The sequence below is a fragment of the Chrysemys picta genome, chromosome 14 (genome assembly GCF_011386835.1).
Source record: "Chrysemys picta bellii isolate R12L10 chromosome 14, ASM1138683v2, whole genome shotgun sequence".
In the NCBI taxonomy this organism is placed as follows: domain Eukaryota; kingdom Metazoa; phylum Chordata; order Testudines; family Emydidae; genus Chrysemys; species Chrysemys picta.
In genome coordinates, this window is record NC_088804.1 from 19,986 (window position 1) to 43,886 (window position 23,901).

Genomic DNA, 23,901 nt, shown 5'->3' on the forward strand with positions numbered 1-23,901 from the left:
GGGGACAGGGAGCAGAGGGGTTTAGATGGATCGGGAGTTCTGGGGGGGGCTGTCAGGGGGCAGGAGTGGGGAGATGGATCGGAGCAGTCAGGGGACAGGGAGCAGAGGGGTTTAGATGGGTTGGGAGTTCTGGGGGGGGCTGTCGGGGGCAGGAGTGCGGAGAGGGATCGGAGCAGTCAGGGGACAGGGAGCAGAGGGGTTTAGAAGGATCGGGAGTTCTGGGGGGGGCTGTCAGGGGGCAGGAGTGGGGAGATGGATCGGAGCAGTCAGGGGACAGGGAGCAGAGGGGTTTAGATGGGTTGGGAGTTCTGGGGGGGGGCTGTCAGGGGGTGGGGAGTGGTTGGATGGGGCGTGGGAGTCCCAGGGGTCTGTCTGGGGGTGGGGGTGTGGATAAGGGTTGGGGCAGTCAGGGGACAAGAGGCAAGGAGGCTTAGATATGGAGTGGAGTCCCGGGGGGCAGTTAGGGGCAGGGGTCCCAGGAGGGGGCAGTCAGGGGACAAGGAACGGGGGGAGGGTTGGAGGTTCTGGGGGGGCGGGAAGTGGGAGGGGCAGGGGCGGGGCTAGGGCGGGGCTCCTCCCGTCCTCTTTTTTGCTTGTTGAAATATGGTAACCCTACTTATGCCCAAATAAATTTGTTAGTCTTTAAGGTGCCACAGGACTCCTCGTTGTTTTTGCTGAAACAGACTAACACAGCTACCCCTCTCAAACTTGTTTAATAGTGAGGGTAATTAACTATTGGAACCATTTACCCAGGGTCGTGGTGGATTTTCCATCACTGACAAATTTCAAATCAAGAGTGGATGATTTAAAAAAAAAAAAATCTGCTCTAGTTCGAGCAGGAATTATTGTGGGGCAGGTCTCTGGCCTGTGTTCCAGGAGTCCAGACAAGCTGATCACAACAGTCCCTTCTGGCCTTGGAACCTGTGAAAACAATGATCAAATCCAGGTCACAACTGAGACTGACTCCATAAGTCGGTGGGTTAACAATGATGTTGGTTTGGGTCATCAACTCATTAAATCATCCAGTTAATGCAGGAGATGATCAGATCCTGCGGCTAACCTAAGGAAGCACTGTTTTCCTTTCATCCTGCAGCAGGAGATGGGAGAAGTGGCTGTTGTGATTTAAGGAAATCCTGTTTAGACACCAGAGACACTGGACCCGGGGTGGGTGGGGGTGGCGGAGGCTAGCATCCCCTCAAGAGCAGTATTATGAGACTGGGGAAGTATTACGAGACTGATCTAGTTTTTGCCCCCATGCTTTGTTCCGCTCAGGCTGGGTGAGGCTCCGTGGCTGTGGCACGTGATAGTCTAGTCTCCTGTGGGCTGCAATAGTTTGGTTTAATTTTTGGTGGTGGGCTTGATGTGAGGGTGCTGGGTGTGTTGGTGGCCTGTGATATAGAGGAGGTCTGGACTGGATGATCTCATCGTCCCTTCTGGCCTAAAACTCTAAATTTAGCTGGTGTAGGACATACCTGTCATTTTGGGTTTAGGATAAGCCTTCCTGATGCTGTGAACCGCATGATCAACACTCATCCAGAGAACCGAGCTCCCGCCATTCCTCTGACTCCGTTTCTTTCACCAATAATGTCACGGAACATGGTTACTGGTTAGGAATCGGCTTTCTTGGAGCCTTTTATCCAGTTGGGACAATGTGATGTTTTGGGACTAGGGTGACCAGATGTCCCAATATTATAGGGACAGTCCCGATATTTGGGGCTTTTTCTCATATAGGTGCCTATTACCCCCCACCCACTGTCCAGATTTTTCACCCTTGCTATCTGGTCACCCTATTTGGGACAGGGTTTGACTCATGTTCTTACCCCTTCCATTCATCAATGGTGGTCAGTTCATAAATTACAGGACTAAGAACCAGGAAACATTCATTGATTATATGCAATTACAGGTGTTAATCAGAGCTGAACAAAAGTTTTCATTCAAAAATATCTTGAGGAAATTTGGCCAATTTACAAAAAGAGATTTTGTGTGTGAAAACATTTGGATTTTCTTGAGATTTTTTTTTTTTTTTTTGCATTATTACAAAATTTTCAACTAAACCTTTTATTTGGGGGGAGGGGTCCTATGATGTATTGTGTATTGAGTTCTGTTCTAGTCTATGTAGCGTCTTACACAACACATCACCCAGGATTTCTTCTGCTTTGCCAATTTTGAGCCCTCAGCTTAGTCAAATCGAAGGATTTTCAAAATTGAAAATATTCATTTTGGAAAATTCCAAGTTTTGAAAAGAATAAAAAAATGGAAAATATTTAAAAAATGAAAAATTAGTCCATTTCAGAAAAACAACAGAACAAAAAAAGTCTGACCAGTGAGAGATGCTATGCCCCCCCCCATGCCATATCTCAGGAACATAGTGTGATTGGGGAGTAGACCCAGAAGAAAGGGTGGAGCTGCCCAGTGAAAGAGGAGGTGAAAATGAAGATCGGGGCCTCAGTACCAGGCTGATAAAATGACACTAGGCCCTGCTCATAGTCCAGATACACCCCGATCTTCCTGGGGCTCCAAGTCAGGGGCAGGAGGGTATCCGGGGAAGTACAAGTCCGGTAATGGCTCCCACACTGATCCATGGCCCAGATCCTCTCCTCCTGACAAACTCACCGGCCATCCCCACAGCCCAGGCCCTCCCACCCCCGATGTCTACCTCCCAGTAGTGTCTCCCCGAGGTGAACCCTTCCAAGCCCAGCACGCAGGTTTCACTATCAAATCTCTCGGGGTTGTCAGTCACGTCCTGCTGCAGGCCCCTCCATTTCACAGATCGCCCATTCTCAGAGACCACGAGGCTGGGATGAGCCATGTCCGGATCCAGAATCACGTTCACTGCAGAGATGGGGCACAGCATCAGGGGCAGAGCCCAGCCCATCGGGGCTGTTTCCCATCCTCCCCCCAGCTCTGTCTTGGCTAGGACACTCTCTGATTTCCAGCCTCTATCGCCCGGGAACCTGCTTCTCCGCCTGTCACTGCAGCTCTCCTCCCAGGCACTAGAGGCAAATAGCTCCCCTGAAAGAGCTGGAGATGCCTCTAGCTCCCATTGGGCCTGTCTGTAACCTCTACAGAGGCCCCAGTGAGGAGAGAGCTCAGGTGTTACACACACGGACGTCATTTCAAACCATTACAAGAACTCAGTGGTCACCTACCACAAAATCTGTGCTGTGGGGCCGCTACCACGTCTCCACAGCTAAGACCGCAACTGAGTCTCCAATCTACGCCTGAGCTGGGAGCCCTCTATTCTAACACCCACAGAGTCATATCACACTCAAATTTGGTAGATTTGGTCTGGGTCTGAGGTAGAATTTTTCTACCAAATTTGAACTGAATTGGCCAAAGGGCTACTGATTGACAACTCCGTAAAAACAGAGATTTCACCAGAGTCCAAAAAGCATTAAGACAATTACCCGCAGCCAGTTAAGGTAATGTACACAGTTTCCTAGATCCCTTCTAGTTCATTAAGTCAATTAACAACAACACAACACATGAGAATTCACCACACGTGTCCAGGAAAACCCCAACTCTGACCCACAATTACAAACTCCTGTAAGCGCCTACCCCCCTGGACTGACAGCGGGTAAGTTCCCAGACTTAGGAGCACTCTAAGTTATCGCAGTTACACTGGAGCGCTTGTGACTCCATAGTTAAGTGTGAGCATTGTGACGAATCTGGCATTTTCATTGACCACACTGCTTTCCCTGTGACTTCTGGCATGTGTGCATCTGCTGGGCAGCAGAGTGGTGCAGGGGTCTGACATTAACATACCAGCTTCACTTACCTGCATTTTTTCTGACTTTACTCCAGCCTGAAATCAAACACACCAAGAGGTGAGCACTCCCCGGAGCACGGACTGCTGGCGTAGGACACAGTGTCATATGGGGGGTGGGGGGAAGGGGACACATGGCACTTACCAAGGTCAGCCAGGGATTTCCCTGCAAACAGAGAGACATGGGTGTGCAGTCAGTTCTACAACAGCTCCTGGGTTAGGGAATGTGCCTTTAAAGGACCACTTTGCCCCCTCCACTGTGCTCTCTGCTGGCTTCTTTCTGCCCAGGTCTCCTGGCCTGAGCTCCATCCTCATAGATCTCTCCATGGATCACACCCCCCTTCTTGACATCTGACCCTCGCTGGGTTCCCATGCCCTGCCCTAGCTGGGCTCACCTGTGGTGTAGTGTCCACACTCCCCATTTGCCTAGAAGCTTGGTGAGGGGCTAGGCCCTGATAACGTGGAAGTGAGGGTTTAATGCGCTAAACCTTGGCTCTGGATGCTGGATCTCAACTCAGGGATCAGCAACATTAGCTGGCTCCTTCTCATTGACTTTGTGCCTCAAAGAGTCAGAGAGTGCTTGGAGACTTTAGGACTCTGCTGAGCCTCTTTTTCCAGGGCATCAGGATCTCCCCACCCCGCCATTCCTTCAAATTCAGTAGCAAAAAGGTACATTGGCACAGGCAGACCCACCAGTTTGGGATATGGACACTCCCCTGTGTGTGTAGTTTAGAGGAAGGGCTAAAATCAGGCTTACGATGGAAACTGAGCAGCAACTTTATCTATGGAGCAGTTACCCCATTCCATGATTAGTCAGAGCTCCCCGGCCGTTTGGTTCCCAGAGCCTCTCCTAACAGACAGTGCAGAGACAGAGGCCAAAGTCTGTCTGACTATGTATAGTGAGAGAAAATCATTCAAGCCTCCTGAGAGCCCAGACATTTACCTCTCTCGTTCTCCAGCTCAGAGCGCAGAATCTCTGGAAGAGAAAAGGAAGAAAGAGGTGAGGTTTCATGCTGTCGCATTAACGAGGTTATTCATTTCCTACTGTTAGTTTGGTGAACTTGTCCCAGGAACTTACCTCTCTCTTTCTCCAGATTAGATTGCAGATCGTCTAAAGAAAGAAGAGATTGAGAGAGGTGAGATTCCAGTGGGTGATGGTCTCTTCTAATACTAGCAAAGAGCTGCTATTTTGCAGAAAATCATAGCTTCATAGAGTTTAAGGCCGGACGGGTCGTAGTCTGACCTCCAGTACATCACAGACCTTAGACCCTCACTCAATCACCCCTGTACCATGCCCAAGGCTACGATTTAATCATGGGTATTTTTAGAGAAAGTTGTGGACAGGTCACGGGCAATAAACAATAAAATTCACCGCTTGTGACCAGTTCAGGACTTATACGAGAAGTACCCCTAAGTAAATCTTAGGGGGGGCCCTGCTGGAGAGAGGGCAGGGCCAGTGGCACCAGCTGCCAGGGGGCCTTTGAGCAGCAGCTGCTGTGGCCGCCCGAGGGACCACTGCTCAGGCAGTCTCTGGGCCAGCCCCACCGGCTGCTGCTCAGATGGTCCCGGGGGCCAGCTGCCCTGGGCCACTCCAGCCGTGGCTGGCAGCCGGTGCAGCTGGCTGTGGGGCTGCCTGAACAACTGGCTGACCTCATTTGAAAAAAGACGTTGAAACACTGGAAAGGATGCAGAAAAGAGCCACGAAAATGATTTGAGGGCTGGAAAAAATGCCTGACAGCGAGAGTCTGACTTATAATAATGGGATTATTCACACACTTAAAGTTACACCTGTATCTAGCTGAACTGGGGCCCTGATCGCTCTGGGCCTCAGTTCCCTGAGTGGAAAATGGGATAAGAAAGGGTTACTCACCTTGTGCAGTAACTGCAGTGCTTCGAGACGTGTGTTGCTCCACTCTCTGTGTATTCACACCCCTGTGCCTCACATCGGAGATTTTAGGCAGCCGTTTCTGTTCGGCCCACACATACGCTCTCCCCCTCCCATGCATTAGGTCACTACAGCGCTGTGCAGACAAACTGCCCCCAGTTCCTTCTCTACACAGAGCTCATAGGTAAGAGCTCCAAAACAGAGGGGAAGGAGGGCAAGTAGTGGAGCACCCACAGGGGGATACATCTCAAAGAACCACAGTTACAGCACAAGGTGAGTAACCCTTTCTTCTTCTTTCAGTGGGTCTCTATGGGTGCTCCACTCTCGGCGACGCTGCAGCAGTGCCCTGAATGGAGGGGTGGGCTTTCAGAGTCGAGTCGAGTACTGAGCATCAGACACTGGAATAAAATATAGCAGCGGATGCAGGGGTGCCGGAACAGGGGGATCAAGGGGTCAGCCCTCCCCCCACTTTTTGCCATCTGTACGATCAAGTGACAGGAAGGGGGAGAGGCATGAGCAGCATGTGGGGTATTGCGGGGAAGGAGGGACAATGCTGGGGTGGGGGAAGGGTTGGTGTGAGGTCAGGGGTTTGGGGAGAAGAGGTGGCATGAGCACAGGGAGAAGGGGCAGGGGCGGGGCCTCAGGGGGCGGCATGGCACATGGGGTGCAGCCACAATGGGTCAGACCAAAGGTCCATCCAGCCCAGTAGCCCGTCCTCTGACAGTGGCCAATGACAGGTGACCCAAAGGGAATGAACAGACAGGTTATCATCAAGTGATCCATCCCCTGTCACCCAATCCCAGCTTCGGGCAAATAGAGGCTAGGGACACCATCCCTGCCCGTCCTGGCTAATAGTCATTGATGGGCCTGTCCTCCATGAATCTATCTAGCTCCCTTTTGAACCCCGTTATAATATTGGCCTTCACAACACCCTCTGGCAAGGAGTTCCACAGGTTGACAGTGTATTGCATGAAAAAATACTTTGTGTTTGTTTTAAACCTGCTGCCTGTTAATTTCATTTGGTGGCCCCTTGTTCTTGTGTTATGAGAAGGAGTAAATAACACTTCCTTATTTACTTTCTCCACCCCACTCATGATTTTATAGACCTCTATCATATCCCCCCTTAGTCGTATCTTTTCCAAGCTGAAAAGTCTCAGTCTTATTAATCTCTCCTCATACGAAAGCCATTCTATGTGGTGGTGAATGCACCAGTTCCAGAGTTTCACTGCCTTGGTACAAAGGGAAGGTGAGCTTGCTCTTCTCTAGTGATTTATGTAAAACATACATGCAATGTTGCCTATAATCTTTATATGCTTGCCCCGATCAGTGGTAAGACATGTGAACAAGCTTTCCTGACTGCTCTGAGTTCCAGTAAGTACATATGCAATGTGGATTTGAAGGGGAACCATTTGCCTTGAATAGCATGGGTGACCAGTTGGGCTCCCCATCCCAATAGGTATGCGTCTGTTGTCATTATTAACATTGGGGGTGGTTGAGTGAAGGGCACTCCTGAGCAGACATTGTGAGACTCTTTCCACAAGTCAAGGGAGTTTTTGAATGTTGAGGGCATCAATAGAAGTTTGTTTAAGCTGTGTGTGCTTGGTATGTATCCTGTACTGAACCACCACTGAAGGCAGTACATGTGTAGTCTCACGTGATTTATTACGAAGATGCCTGCCACCATGCGTCCCAGTAGTTGAAGACCATTTCTGACCAAGGTCTGAGGGTTGGCCTGTCCGTTAGAGATCAAGTTATCTATGGTGTTGAACCTGCATAACGGGAGGAAGGCTTTGGCCTCTGCTCCATCGAGGTAGGCCTCTATGAATTCCAGACGTTATACTGGAGTTAATATGGTCTTTTGGATGTCTACTTATAGAGCCAGTTGGAGGAATAGGTCCATAGTCTTTTGTGGGGGAGTCAAAGCATCATCAAAGGAGCATGCCTTGAGCAGGCAATCATCTAGATACAGGAATATTATCACTCTTTGTTTACGAAGGAGCACCACAACCATAGAAAGGACCTTTGAGAACACTCTGGGTGCAGACAATGAAAGTGGTCTTGTCTCAGAGTGAATACTAGAAACCTTCTGTGGATCACGATATGGAAGTAAGCATCTTGTAGGTCAAGGGTCGAGAACCAGTTTCCATGGTCCAGAGATGGGATTATTGCTGACAAAGTAACCTTCTTGAAGCGCTGTAGCTTTACAAATCTGTCGAGTGATCTTAGATCCAGAACGTGTCTCCAATCACTATTGTTTTTCAGTATCAGTATTTTTATTTTTTAATTTATTTTATTTTATCTGGAAGTACTTGGAGTTGAAGCCCTTCCCTCTGTGTTGAGTAGGAACTATAGCACCTCGGTTCAGAAGATAGCTTGTTTCCTGATGTAAAAGCTACTCATGAGAAGGGTTCCTGAGGAGGGTCGGGGGGAGGGGTAGGCAGGAGTGAGGGCGGTAAAATGGATCAAATATCCTGTGGAGATGATCTCCAAAACCCACTTGATCCCAGTTTTGATTAAAAAGAGTAAGGCCGCTGCCAAAGTAGTGGTGATGTTTGGGTTTTTGCAGCAAATTAAAATGGGGGTGGTGACTCGGGGCCTCAAATAACACATCAAAATTCATGCATAGATGCAGATGGCTGTGATGTTGATCATTGTGGAGCAGTTGATCTTCGCTTTTGTAGTCATTGTGTTTTCTGTTGGGGTTCATAATGCTCTGGGGGGGGGGGAGAAAATTGATCAGGCCGGGATCTCTGTGTCATCTGTGATTTATTATATCTTCTTTTTTCTGCAGGTGCATAAATTCTCAGTGAACGCAAAGTGGCTCTAGAGTCATTTAGTATGTGGAGGGATTCATCCATTTTCTCTGCAAATGATTTGGATCCTTCCAATGGAAGGTCCTCCACAGTAGACTGGACTTCCCTTGGAAAGCCAGAAAGGTGAAGCCAGGAAGCCCTCTGCATGCCCACTGCTGTTGAGATGAAGCAAGCAGCTGTGTCAGCGGTATTTAGAGAGGGGCCTGCAACAATGTCCTTGCAAGAACCTGACCCTCAGTAGTGATCACCTGAAACTGCTGGGAGATGGTCAATGAAGGCGTTTAATGTAGAATAACTGATATGGTTGTATTTTGCCATAAGAGCTTGGTAATTAACCATCTTAAATTGCAGGCTCACCTAAGAATATGATTTTCAAGTTGTTTTAAGTTCTTGTCACAGGGTGTTGATTTAGAACAGTGCTGTCTGCCACGATCATTTACAGCATAGATGACAAAGGAGTTTGGGAATGGGTGGGAAATAAAAAATCCGAGTCTTTAGAGGGAACATAATATTTTTATCCGCTCTCTTGCATGTGGGATGTACCGTGCCACATAGTCTTTGCTGGGTCCAGCAATGCCTCGTTAATAGTGAGTACACTACAGGCTGATGATGAAGTGTGTAGGATGTGAAGCAGCTTGTGTTGCAACACCTTGACTAGAGAATCCACTTCTCTCTTGCTGAAGTCTTGAAATGGTTTGAAGTCTTTTGCCAAAGTTGGTGGGGGAGGCATAACAGCTTCATCAGGAGAGGATGAAGAGATGTTAGTCACTGGAGTAATCCCTTTGTCTAATCTCACTGCCTGTTCCTGAAAGTTCTTCTCCCATGGATCAGGAGATCCAGACAGAGAAGCAGTAAGAAATTGCCTTTTCCTAAGAGCAACAGTAGTGGGAGTCTTTTGCACTCTGATAAATGGCCAGTGGTGTTGTTCTGGTCTTCTGCAGAGCTGAAGTACTCGGTATCGAGGGTCTAGAGCACTCTATCGAAGATGAGCTAGAGGAGCTGGTTCTCTCTCTACCACCCCTTTCTCCCCCATGGTACCGAACTCCCATAGCCTGTGCCCTTTGGGTTTTTTAGGCTTACTAGTGGTACCAGTACCCGAGGAGCCAGTCGTCTCGTGGGTATCCAGTTGTAGATCAGTCAGTACCAAGGTGGTTGATCTTGTTGGGGATCATGTCTTTGGGGTAGATTCTCTACCCAATGACGTGTAGCCTGCTTTTTTGTGGCTTTTTGAGAGGAATCCAAAAGTTTCCTCTTCAAAGCTGCCATAGAGTGTTGAGCCGAGGAAGTAGATGGATTCGGCCACTTTGGGGACTGTTGTATGGAGTGGTCCCAGGGCCAGGGTCAGAGGCTGATCCAAGTGAACTTTCCATCATTAGTAGTTATAGTTTTAGTTCAAGATTATTCCTAGCCCTTGATTTTAATGTCAGGCAGAAAGTACACTTTTACGGCATGTGTGACTCTCCAAGACAGCGAATGCAGTGGGAATGTACATCACTGCCTGGAATTGCTTCTCGGCAGGAGAAGCAACACTTAAATCTGGAAGAGCCAGGCGTACCTTGTCCAGGTTTCACTTCCCCAGAGGGAGGAGACAAGAAAGAACTAAGGACAGGGAGTTCGCTAGTCTTATAACAAAATAAAGAGGGGGGATTATTTTATTGGGTTTTTTTTGTTTTTTGTTTTTTTTAAGGAAACAGAAGGGGAGTATTAACACTAACTGACTGAAACGCAATGAATGAACACTAATAACGCGAAACAGAAAGTAAAATACAGATGAGGCATTCTCAAATCGGAGGCTGCTGAGGCTCCGTCTCAGGTCAAGGCGGTTGAGAAGGAGCTGAGGGCAGTTTGTCCGTGCAACGCTCTATAGCCCTACTGCAGGGCACGAGACAGGGACAGCGTCTGTGGGGGCTGAACGGACACGGCTCCTAAAATCTCTGATCTGAGGCGTAGGGGACACGAATACACCTGCAGTGGAGCATGCACAGGGACACTACTCCAAGAAGAATGATACTTCCTTCCTCCCACCCTTTGTCTTATCTATTTAGCCCTTCAGGCCTTGTGCCATGTGTCTCTGCACCGTCGAGCTCAACAGGGCCTTCAGTTCTATTGTAACATCACCCATAATAATAATAATAATAATGACAGGTTTCAGAGTAGCAGCCGTGTTAGTCTGTATCTGCAAAAAGAAAAACAGGAGTATTTGTGGCACCTTAGAGACTAACAAATTTATTAGAACATAAGCTTTCGTGGACTACAGCCCACTTCTTCGGATGCATCCGAAGAAGTGGGCTGTAGTCCACGAAAGCTTATGCTCTAATAAATTTTTTAGTCTCTAAGGTGCCAATAATAATAATGTAACTCTGCTCACCTCATGAAAGGGCAAGCCGGAGAGATTAGAAAATGAGGAGAGGTGCAGAGATCTTCCTTCCTGCTGACAGAGTCAAGGACGTGTTAAACTAGATTTGATTCTTTGCAACTAGCTGTATAACCCACTGGCGATGTTAGTTAAAGTCCCCTGTGGGTCAATCCACAGAGAATACAAGTTGTTACAGCCCCTAGCAGTGGTGAACTGCACCTTTCAGAGGATCTGGCCTGAGCCAGTTGGAACCCGTTGTCATTACGCACAGGCTCACGTCAGGCAGTGCTGACTGTGGGGTACTGGAGACTGTGTTAAGATGACGAGCTATCGTCTTAAGTGTGAGGGGCTCCTGGTCCTGCTTGAAGGCTGGGGGGGGCTCTGTAGGGAACTGTCAGTGGGTGATCTGGGGCTTAAGAACATAGGAACAGCCAGACCAGTGGGCCAGCTAGTCCAGTGTCCTGTCTTCCAACAGGGGTCAGTGCCAGAGGCTTTAGTGGGAATGAACAGAACAGGTCAAGTATCCAGTGACCCATCCCCGTCCAGTCCCAGCTTCTGGCAGTCAGAGGTTTAGGGACTCCCAGAGCACGGGGTTGAATCCCTGACTATCTTGGCCACGGATGGACCTGTCCTCCAGGAACTTATCTAGCTCTTTTTTGACCCCAGTTATATTTTTGGCCTTCACAACATCCCATGGCAACAAGTTCCACAGGTTGACTCTGTATTGGTCGAAGAAGTACTTCCTTTTGTTTGGGTTAAACCTGCTGTCTAATCATTTACCTGGTAACCCCTGGTTCTTGTGTTTTGGGAAAGGGTAAATAACACTTCCCTAATCACTGTCTCTAAACCACTTTTATAGAATTCTATCATATGCCCCCTTACTCGTCTCTTTTCTAAACTGAACAGACCCAGTTTTTTTAATCTCTCCTCATATGAAAGCTGTTCTATACCCTTAATAATTTTTGTTGACCTTTTCTGTACTTTTTCCAATCTAATATATTTTTTTGAGATGGGATGACCAGAACTGCACGCAGTATTCAAGATGTGGGCGTACCAGTGATTTATATAGTGGCATTGTAATATTTTCTGTCTTATTACCTATCCCTTTCCTAGTTGTTCCTAACATTCTGTTCACTTTTTTGAGTGCATCTGCACATTAAGTGGATGTTTTCAGAGAACTATTCACAATAACTCCAAGACCTCTTTCTTGAGTGGTAACAGCTAATACAAACTCCATCATTTTGTATGTAGTTAGGATTATACTTTCCAATGTCATTACTTTGCATTTATCAATACTGAATTTCATCTGTGAATTTCAGCCCATTTTGTGAGATCTCTTTGTAACTCTTTGCAGGGAGCTTTGGATTTAACTCTCTTAAGTAATTTTGTATAATCTGCAAACTTTGTCACTTCACTGTTTACCACATCTCCAGCAGCCGGTGTGCAAAGAGCCAGCCTAGACAAGGAGGGGAAGAGTTGTGCTCCTCTGCCTTCAACTCACAGACTTTACAACCAGAAGGGACCATCATGATCATCTAGTCTGACCTCCTGCACAATGCAGGCCACAGAACCTCACCCACCCACTCCTGTAATAGACCCAGAACCGCTGGCTGAGTTACTGACATCCACAAATCATGATTTTAAAGATTGCAGGTCACAGAGACTCCACCATTTACACTAGTTTAAACCTGCAAGGGATCCATGCCCCATGCTGCAGAGAAAAGCAAACAAAAAAGAAAAAAAACAGGGTCTCTGCCAATCTGATAGAGGAGAAAAGTCCTCCCTGACCTCAGATATGGTGTCTCTCTGTTTTTGGTGTTGTAGTAATTGGGCCTGCAAATTTACCCTAATTATGAGCTCAACTGTGAGACAGGAGTGAAAGCTCACAAAATGTCACAATAACGTATAACAGTGAATGTGGAGGGGAAAAGGGGAGTGAGACTGAATTAATCCAAACAAAAATGCCTCCTGCTATAACTCAAAGACTGTGTTAAGATCATGCCTGGTAAACAAGAGAAATATGGGATCAGAAATCAGTGAAACAAAATTTGTCAGAAATTAGGCCTAATTGGTGGACAAAATAATGAGCGGACGGACTATTCCACCCCATACTCCATTTTGGGTTCTTCAAAAAGATTTTGGCGGGAATACGTTTGAACAGACGCAGGGTACTGCTATTCCGTCTGACTGAAAGAAGGGGGAGGAGTGAGCTTCGCTGTCATGGCTGCCACTCCTCCCTCCCCTGGAACCCCAGGTCTTCTTCAGCCTAATCCTGCGAGATGCCCTGACCAGACCAGGCCAGAGAGAGGGACCCAGAAGGCAATGCCACTTCCGCCAGCTCTGGCTGACTCCTGAATACCACCGGCAATGTGATGTCTGCCCCAGCCAATGTGTCTTTTCCCTTCTCTTCCCTGTTGCTCTCCTTTTTCTTTATGTCTAAGATAGGGTTACCATATGTAACCCTTCTGCCCATCTAAGTTGGCAGCAACAAGGGCCGGGTTCTGTATCTAGGGGTTCCGTTTCAATAACGCAATGCAAAACCGGCTCGAGCCCCCACCCAGTGACCTGGGACAATTACATACCACCCCCTGGGCGCCTCTAAGAGGCAATACTTCCCCTCTCGCAAGCACAGAGTCTGAGTGTAACAGAAAATGTTTAATAACATGAGGTAAACAACATCAGCGTTAAATTGGAAAAACACCACAAACAGGCTTCATGAGCAAAAAAACTCACCCCAGCAAATTGGGCTGTGTCCTTTCCCTTTGATTCTTGAAACCAGCAACCCAAGGATCACCAAAGTCCCAAAAGTCCAACAACCCCCCAAAGTCTCTTGGGTCCAGCAACCCAAGGATCACCAAAGTCCCCAAAGTCCAACAACCCCCCAAAGTCTCTGTCCCTGGTCAGTGCAGCCCCAGAGTTCAAGCGGGGGGGGGGGGAGGCACGCAGGGTGTTAAGGGGCACCTTACGTGATCCAAGGCCGACCGGCTGCCTCTCCGTGGGGTTCCGCCGCAGCCTTCTCCACGAGCCACTCCACTCCACCAGCTGTCCCATGAGCCGCTCCCGCCCTCCACGAACTGCTCTGGCAGCTGCTCCGCTCTGCTCACCGACCTGTGAGCCACTCAGCTCTGCTCCACTTCAGCCGTTCCTTGGGCCGCTCCCACAAGGCTCTGCTCTGCTCGCTGCTTCTCCAGCCGCTCCGCCCTGCTCACCGACCTGTGAGTCGCTCAGCTCCGCTCCAACCGTCCCCATGAGGCTCCGCTCTGCTAGCTGCTTCGCCAGCCGCTTAGCAATATAGCTTCAGGCTCCCCCACTAGTTAACACAGCCTCAGTGATCTCAGCTCTTTTGTGATTTCAGCTCATAGTAGGGGAGCCCCAGTGCTAGTGCACCATTGGCCCAAAGTGAATTCAGCTCAGCAGTCTGTAATTAGACTTCTAATGGAATCAAAGTTAGCTCTGACATTCAACAGTGGAGAGAGGAGGTAGTGCAATTGGTGTTTCAACCCCTCAAGGAGGGGGCCATACTATCAGGTACAAATACCTGTCCCCATCCTCTCTCTCTTCACTGGGTTTTGTAACCCATGCCCCTTGTCAAGCAAGTGCTACTTAGGTAATGGTGATGGACTCACTCAGTCCTTCTGTCATACAACAGGTTCACTGCCCTTGATTCACAGAATCAGGGTAACAAAACTTTATTCTTCCTGCCCCAATAACAAAGAAACTGGGGATCCCACACCAGCCAAAGTAACCACTTTGAGTTGCTGTTGTTTCATGCCAGGCGAGTGGGTGTGCCTATGCAAACCAGATCAGCCCCTGGAGTTCTTTTCCACACTCGCCATAATTCACCACCAGATGTCAGGGTAGAGCTCATCCTGACTCTGCTTACACATATTTCAGCAAGCAAAAAAGAGGACGGGAGGAGCCCCGCCCTAGCCCCTCCCACTTCCCGCCCCCCCAGAACCCCCAACCCTCCCCCCGTTCCTTGTCCCCTGACTGCCCCCTCCTGGGACCCCTGCCCCTAACTGCCCCCCAGGACTCCACTCCCTATCTAAGCCTCCCTGCCTCTTGTCCCCTGACTGCCCCAACCCTTATCCACAACCCCACCCCCAGACAGACCCCTGGGACTCCCATGCCCCATCCAACCACTCCCCACCCCCTGACAGCCCCCCCCAGAACTCCCAACCCATCTAAACCCCTCTGCTCCCTGTCCCCTGACTGCTCCGATCCCTCTCCGCACTCCTGCCCCCTGACAGCCCCCCCCAGAACTCCCAACCCATCTAAACCCCTCTGCTCCCTGTCCCCTGACTGCTCCGATCCATCTCCCCACTCCTGCCCCCTGACAGCCCCCCCCAGAACTCTCAGCCCCCCACCCCGCTCCTTGTCCCCTGACTGCCCCCTCCTGGGACCCCTGTTCCTAACTGCCCTCCAGAACCCCTCCCCCTACCTAAGACTCCCTGTTCCTTGTCCCCTAACTGCCCCCTCCTAAGACCCCCCCAACTGCCCCCCAGGACCCTACCCCCTACCTGTACCCTGACTGCCCAAAACTTTCTCCACTCCCCCCAAAAAGCCCCCCCACATTTCTTGACTGCCACCTCCAGAACCTTCCTGCCCCCTGGCCCCCTTACCCTGCTGCTCAGAACAGGGTGTTGGGCTCCGTGCGAGCCGGACACGTGGCTGTGCTCCCCAGCACAACAAAACCCGGTCCCTGGCCCTGCACAACAAAACCCGGTCCCTGGCCCGGACCGGGCTGCAGGGGAGAGCTGCCCTTGTATCAGCACAAAGTACTCTCGCTCCCGTTTTGCTACGCTGCATGGCAGAAACCGCTCCCAGTTGCAAAAGGGGAGGGCTGCACTTTGTGCTGATACACTTGCTCAGACTGCAGGGCGGATCCGGCTCCTCTACAGCTGCTCCGGAGTCCAGCCCGGGACTTTCCTGCAGCCCTCCCAGCCGCTCGCTCTGCTCTGCCGGGGGAGGGGGGAAATCCCGGACATTGTGAGTGCTTTACAAATTCCCCCCGGACGCTATTTTTAGCACAAAAAGGAGGAAATGTCCGGGTAAATCCGGACGAATGGTAACCCTATCTAAGAAGAATCTGGCTTAGCTGGCTAAAAAAAACGTATTTTGCAGCACTGCTGTGATCCTGCGACCAGAGAGGCAGATAAAATCTATGCCCCAAACAGCCCAACGCTGGTGTGATTTTTCCAGAGTGGCTGATCAAACTATGGGCTGGGTTGCATTTCTCCACAGTGAGGCTGCCAGCGAGAGTCAGCACCAGAACAGAAGCTGCATTTTCTCTCTTTGCTACTCTTCTTTCTCTCTGTTGGGAAGAGGTGGCAGCATCAAAAGAAAGGAGCATCACACGCTGGACAGAGGCAAAGGTGGGACAACTGGGGTGACAACTCTGCAGCCAGGGAGAGAAGGAACTGACTCCCTCCCGGGGTCACACCCCATATTAATCAAAAACTTCTTTTATTGTGAATGACTCATAGACTCATAGACTCATAGACTTTAAGGTCAGAAGGGACCATTATGATCATCTGGTCTGACCCCCTGCATGCTGCAGGCCATAAAACCGTCCCTACCCCTTCCCTGGACTCTGCTGTTGAAGTCCCCAATCCTGTTTTTAGTGACTGCAATCGGCAGAGACCCTCCTGCTAGAGATCCCTGCCCCATGCTGCGGAGGAAGGCGAAAAACCTCCAGAGGCTCAGCCAATCTGCCCTGGAGGAAAATTCCTTCCCGACCCCAAATGTGGCGATCAGTAAGACCCCGAGCATATAGGCAAGAGTCTCCAGCCCGACCCCGTTAGCCATTATACTATTTACCCACCATTGCTTGGCTTTCCTTGACTACTATGTTTTACCATTAAACCATTCCCTCCATAAACGTATCTAACTTTATCTTAAAACCGGACAGGTCCGTCGCCCCCACCGTTTCCCTCGGTAGGCCGTTCCAATATTTCACCCCTCTGACGGTCAGAAACCTTCGTCTAATTTCAAGTCTGAACTTCCCCACGGCCAGTTTGTATCCATTCGTTCTGGTATCCACGTTAGTACTAAGCTGGAATAATTCTTCTCCCTCCCTTGTATTAATCCCTCTAATATATTTAAAGATAGCAATCATATCCCCTCTCAGCCTTCGCTTTGTCAGACTAAACAACCCAAGCTCCTCTAGTCTCCTTTCGTACGACAGCTTTTCCATTCCTCTGATCATCCTAGTGGCCCTTCTCTGCACCCGTTCCAGTTTGAGTTCATCTTTTTTAAACATGGGAGACCAGAACTGCACACAGTACTCCAAATGAGGTCTCACCAGCGCCTTGTACAACGGAAGCAGGACCTCCTTATCCCTACTAGATATACCTCGCCTAATGCATCCCAAGACCGCATTGGCTTTTTTCACCGCCACGTCACATTGTTGACTCATAGTCATCCTGCGGTCTACAAGAACCCCTAGGTCCTTCTCCTCTTCCGTTACTTCTAACCAATGCGTCCCCATCTTGTAACTAAAATTGTTATTAGTCATCCCCAAATGCATCACCTTACACTTTTCACTATTAAATTTCATCTTATTTCTGATACTCCAATTCACAAGCTCATTCAAGTCTCCCTGCAGGATATCCCTGTCCTCCTCCGAATTTACAACGCCTCCCACCTTCGTATCATCCGCAAATTTTATCAGCCCACTCCTGCAATCGGTTCCGAGGTCAGTTATAAATAGATTAAATAAAATGGGTCCCAAAACCGAACCTTGAGGCACTCCACTAGTAACCTCCCTCCAACCCGACAGTTCACCCTTTAATACAACCCGCTGCTTTCTCCCCAGTAACCAATTCCTTATCCACTTCTGGATTTTCATATCGATCCCCATGTTTTTCAGTTTAACCAATAATTCCTCATGGGGTACAGTATCAAACGCTTTACTGAAATCCAGGTATATTAGGTCCACCGCATTTCCCTTATCTAATAAATCCGTTACTTTCTCAAAGAAGGAGATCAGATTCGTTTGGCACGATCTGCCCTTCGTAAAACCATGTTGTAATTTATCGCAATTGCCACTACCCTCCAGGTCCTCAACTAGTTTCTCTTTCAGAATTTTCTCTAACACCTTGCACACTACAGATGTTAGACTAACAGGCCTGTAGTTACCCGGATCACTTTTTTTCCCTTTCTTGAAAATAGGAACCACATTAGCTATTCTCCAGTCTAACGGGACCACCCCCGAGTTTACAGATTCATTAAATATTATCGCTAACGGGCCTGCTATTTCCCGCGCCAATTCCTTCAATATTCTCGGATGTAGATCGTCTGGTCCTCCCGACTTAGCCCCATTAAGGTGTTCAAGTTTTGTTTCCACCTCGGATACGGTAATCCCCCATCCCGAATGCCCCTCTATAGTGGTGCTAGTATCCCTAATACCTTCATTGGCCTCATTAAACACCGATGCAAAATATTCATTAAGATATTGCGCCATGCCTAGATTGTCTTTAATCTCCTCTCCGGCAATAGACTTCAGAGGTCCCACTTCTTCTTTCTTTGCTCTCTTCCTATTTATGTGGCTGTAAAACCTCTTACTATTGCTTTTAATTCCCCTCGCTAGTTCCAACTCTACACGGCCTTTGGCCTTTCTCACTCTATCTCTACATTCTCTGACTTCACTTAGGTACATTTCCTTACTGATCCCTCCCCTCTTCCACTCTTTATACGCTTTCTGTTTTTTCCTAATCGCCCCTTTGAGTCGGTCGCTCATCCAGCTCGGTCTAAATCTCTTGCTTAGTAATCTTTTTCCCTTTTTTGGAATACAGGCCTCCGACAGCTCATGCATCTTTAACTTAAAGTAATCCCAGGCTTCTTCTGCTTTTAAATCCATTAATACGTTTGCCCAGTCCACTTCCCTTACCAGTCCCCTTAGTTTGTTAAAATTGGCCTTTTTAAAATTATAAACCCTAGTCTTTGATTTAATTCTGTTACTCCTTCCATGTATTTTAAACCGAATTAGCTCATGATCACTGGAGCCCAAATTGTCCCCTACTACCACTTCCTCAACAAGGTCCTCACTACTTGTCAGAATCAAATCTAAAATGGCCTCCCCCCTCGTCGGTTCAGTTACCACTTGATGGAGGAATTGATCAGCAAGCACTTCTAGGAACATCTGAGCCCTGTTATTGCTACTAGCTTTTGTTCCCCAATCTATATCAGGGAAGTTAAAGTCCCCCATAATTACACAGTTTCTGTTAGTAATTACTTCTCTAAACACATTAAATAGTTCCTTATCCATATCCTGGGTCGATCCCGGCGGTCTATAGCACACTCCAAGCACTATCCCCGGAGAGGCTCTAGTAGTCCTATTACCCAGTGTGAGTATTGCCCAGACAGACTCTGTGTTATCTAATCCATCCACTATTATTTCTTTACAGTTTATTTCACTATTGACATACAAGGCCACCCCCCCCACCTTTACCTTTGTTCCGGTCTTTCCTAAACAGCGCATACCCCTCCATACCTGTGTTCCAGTCTTGACTGCCATTCCACCACGTTTCCATTATTCCTACGATATCCGGTTTCAGTTCCTGGACCAAGAGCTCCAATTCCTCCATTTTATTACCTAGGCTTCTGGCATTGGTGTATAAACACCCTAATGTATGTCGTTTAGCCCGTCTCCCATTAGCAGCACTATATGTTGCGGGCCTCCTTGTGTCCGTCCCCCCTGTCCTTCCTATGTCCAATCTCATCTCCCCGGCTATGTCTCCTCTCCTTTTACTCACCTTTTCCATACTGGAATCTGGCGTGGAGATTAACTGTGCATCTCCCAACCGTCTCCCCAAACTTCCTAGTTTAAAGCTCTTTTGATTAGATGAGCCAGCCTCCCTCCCAGAAGTCTATTTCCTTCCCTACTCAGGTGAAGCCCATCCCGCGAGAACAGGTGTCTGTCCCCGAAAGCCTCCCAGTGGCCATACATCCCAAAGCCCTCCTTATAGCACCACTCCCTTAGCCAACTATTTATTCTCACAATCCTATCAGCCCTTTGCTGCCCTTCCCTCGGAACGGGCAGAATCCCACTAAAGATAATCTGAGCCTCTATCTCCTTGAGCGTCTTCCCCAGCCTGGCATAATCTCCCTTGATCCTCTCTAACGAGAACCTAGCCGTGTCATTCGTTCCCACATGAAGGATTATCAAGGGGTTCTTACCTGCTCCTTTTAGGATCCTTTTCAACCGCAGGTCCACATCGCGTATCTTTGCGCCCGGGAGACAGCACACCCTTCTGTTCTCCGGGTCCGCCCTGGTCACAGGCCTGTCCAATCTCCTCAGTAAAGAGTCACCAATCACATACACCTGCCGTTGTGTGGCAACAGTGCGATCTAGTAATCTAGTCTCCGATCCCTCTAGTCCTGACCTGTGCCTGTTCCTATCTTCCCTTATGCTCCCCCTTATGCCTTCCTGAATCCTCCCGGGGCCCAGAATTGGTGCTGTCTCCATCAACTCCTCCCCTCTCTCTCTTGGACTAGCTGCTCTTCTCTTCTTCCTCACCCTCCCACCTTCAGTCGCCACCTGCTGCCCCTCCACCTCGCTATCCAAACACTCGAACCTATTCCTGAGTTCTATTCCCCCCTCACTGGCCCTTCTTTTCCTTGGCCTACTTCTCACAGTCACATGCTTCCACCTCCCATGTTCTCCCCCCTCCATTCCCCTCTCACCGTCCTCTACCTCTGCCTCTACCTCTGCCACAGGGCATTCTCCTTCAGCCCCCCCTTGCCTTTCCTCCATCAGCTGCTCAAACCCCCGCCTAAACTCCACCAGGGTATCTACCTGCATCTGCAGCCCCTTAATCTTTTCCTCCAGTAACACTATCAGGCGACACTTCATACACACATACCTTTGTTCCAGGTCTCCTGCTAGGACTATATACATACCACAGCTCCCACATGTCGCCATCTGCATTCTGTCTGCTGCTGCTGATTGGCTCATGGCTGCTGCGGTCCCTGCCCACGACACCTGGGGGAATGGAGTACAGAACACACCACGCCCTCCTGCCTCCCCCTGCAAACCCCCTCTCAAACTGCCCTGTTAGCCGCCCTGTTTGCTGCCGCTGCTCGCAGCTGTACCGCTGCCTGGCTGGGCGGCCGCTTTTATGGGCCCCTTGATCAGCCAAGCTCCGCCCCCTACTCAGGGCTCGGCGTCCTTCCCAGCACCCAGCCCCTGCCGGCCCCTACAAACAAACACACAAGAACAACAAGGACAGATGCAAATACAGGTACCTTCTCCTCCAATGGGAACTCCCTCTCAAACTCCCCTGTTGGCTGGGCGGCCGCTTTTATGGGCCCCTTGATCAGCCAAGCTCCGCCCCCTACTCAGGGCTCGGCGTCCTTCCCAGCACCCAGCCCCTGCCGGCCCCTACAAACAAACACACAAGAACAACAAGGACAGATGCAAATACAGGTACCTTCTCCTCCAATGGGAACTCCCTCTCAAACTCCCCTGTTGGCTGGGCGGCCGCTTTTATGGGCCCCTTGATCAGCCAAGCTCCGCCCCCTACTCAGGGCTCGGCGTCCTTCCCAGCACCCAGCCCCTGCCGGCCCCTACAAACAAACACACAAGAACAACAAGGAATGATGATTTACAGTTTAATATTTTCCTAAGTGAGTATTTGATGTTACTGTCTAGTCTATCATCACTCCACACTTTCTAGTATAGTATTGTTCCTGCCAAATTTTGGGGGGTTTTCTTCATTAAGTTTAAAATATAAGATTAACTCCATGGTGCTGGTTTGCCTCTGCCTCTCCTCACGGTAGGCATAGCCTAGCCAAGCCATGGGTCATTGCCCAGTTCAAACTTCTACTTCTCTACTAACGTCTTCTCTTTTCTCCAAAAAGGAGACTTATTCCCATCTTTAACACCGTCTAAGAGACTCTCAGCCATGGTCGGGGTCTGGGGAGGGGCAGGTTCCTTCTAAACTCTTTCACTGAAGGCAAAGGGGACAGGGGATGTCATTAAAACAAAAGTCTTGTGCAAGACTTTACATTTCAAATGCCTTACCTGTTTTTCCTTCTTTTCTGTATTTTTAATGAAAGGTTAAAAGATTTGTAATGGTGTGTTTGCCATGGTACAGAGCAGGCTGAGGTCTCTGGATACCAAACCCCCAAGGTGTCTAACTCTGTTTAATATTGGACAGTGACATGTTGTGTTGTCGTCTTTAACTGTTTGTTCCATCTAACTTACTACAACCGTGTCGGGGTTCTGGATTCCAGGCAATTATGTCATGTTACGTGACAAGCACACATGCACTTGCTGGAAGCGTGCAGCTAACTTCTCTGGGTATGTGCTGGGGCGTAACACTCATCAGCAGGAACTCAGACACGGAAGTTCCCACTTCAGTCCCCAGGGTGTTGGCCAAAAGGGCAGTTATCACATTCATGGGGGCTTATCCAGTGTTCGTATTGATTGGGACAGAGAAAGTACATAATCGACTGGTGCATGGGTCACAGGTTCCCCCTGTCCCGTTCCACAGAGGACAGGAGCTGTTACAGCCCCAGCCAGAGAGCCTGGCTCTGCGAATTGGCTCACAGGGGGGCCTGTAACACACTCACCAGTGGGTCACATCCACAAGCCTGTTTTTTAATTTGTTATTAATAATAACGATAGTAGTAACAATAGACACTCACGTATCTCTTTCTTCAGTTCAGTTTGCTGAGTGTCTAGAGGGGGAGAAGATTGCAGTGTCACGTTTACAGGGATCTCACTCCTGTTCATGAATGTCGCTGGGCTGTAATTATTAAGGCCCGGTGCACGGATAGCATTTGTAGCTATGGCGGTTGGGGGGGGTGATGTTTTACCCAAATAGTTATAGTGGTACAACCCCCTAGTGTGGATGCAATTACACTGGGACAAAGGTGCCTCATACCATTATAGCGTCTCCCCCTCCCCAATGGCAGTAGCTCTACTGGGGTAAGCGCCTTCATCCCGCTATAACTGCATCCACACCAGCAACCTGTGCTGCTTTCCATATCCTGGTGGGGTCACAGCGACACCGTGTTTGGATGTAGACAAGGACTAAGATTAAGGAGGTGGACGGTGCCATCCCCCATAGCCCTACATGCTGTCAGTGCCCTTTCAGTCTAACTAGCCTCACCAACCCCCAGGGAACCCCATAAGTCTTGCTGGATGTGGGAGGGACCTTGATGAATAGCTCCTGCTCGTTGCCTGCAAGCAGGCCTGTTCGATACACGGACGTTAGCAGGTAGCTTGGGCAATGGATGAGCTGTGGAGCTGGGTCTCGGGAGACTTGGGCTCTATTCCCAGCTCTGCCACTGACTTGCAAGGTATCCTTGGGCAAGTCCTTTCCCTGCTTTGTGCCTCAGTTTCCCCCTGCTCTTCATGTGCCTGCCCTAATTAGATTATAAACTCATTGGGGCCAGGACTGTCTCCCCATAGGTGTGTGGGGTGCTCACAGGTGCGAGTGTGATACAAGTGACTATACAGATTCATGCCCAGTTTTCCGGGTCTCGTTCCTGCTTCAGACGGAGTGATCCCGACACTCACTGAGCACCTAGGGTCAGGTTCTTTCTATTCTACAGTGAGACCCAAAGGAGTGACTCTACATCTGGCGCTTCTCAGGTCACACCCAGAGTCGTGGCTCATCCAGGATCCCCACCCCAGGGTGAGTTCAGCTCCTCTCTGCCATTGCTCACTCCCTCTCCCGCCGGCCCTCTCACTGACGTCACCCAAATCTCTCTTCCTGTCATGGGACGGAAGCCCCCCGACAACCTTCTCTGAATTCAGGAGACCCTCGCTCCGGTTCCACAGCACCCCTTCCCCTCGGCCACCCTACCTTTCGCTCTGTGCTGCTTCCAGATGCAGTAACTGGCCAAGAGGCTGAGAAAAACCACACCAGCCAGGGTCACCGACAGAGCCAGCTGGCAGGGAGAGGTCCTTGGGAGGAACACATCTGCAAGGCAAAGTTGCATTGATTTGAACCCAGACAGAGTGGATGTGGCAGCAACAGGAGTGAGGGGAGCCCGCAGCATCCTGCAGTGGTCTGGGAGGATCTCACAGGCATCTTTGGTCAGGCTTTTGAGAGATGAGAAGTGGTTC

General features: G+C 49.4%; 1 pseudogene; it reads right to left on the reverse strand.

Annotated features, from left to right (window-relative positions):
- Nucleotides 1-607: 607 nt before the first annotated feature.
- Nucleotides 608-23,901, reverse strand: part of LOC135975711 (butyrophilin subfamily 3 member A2-like) — a 34,600-nt pseudogene continuing 11,306 nt past the window's right edge.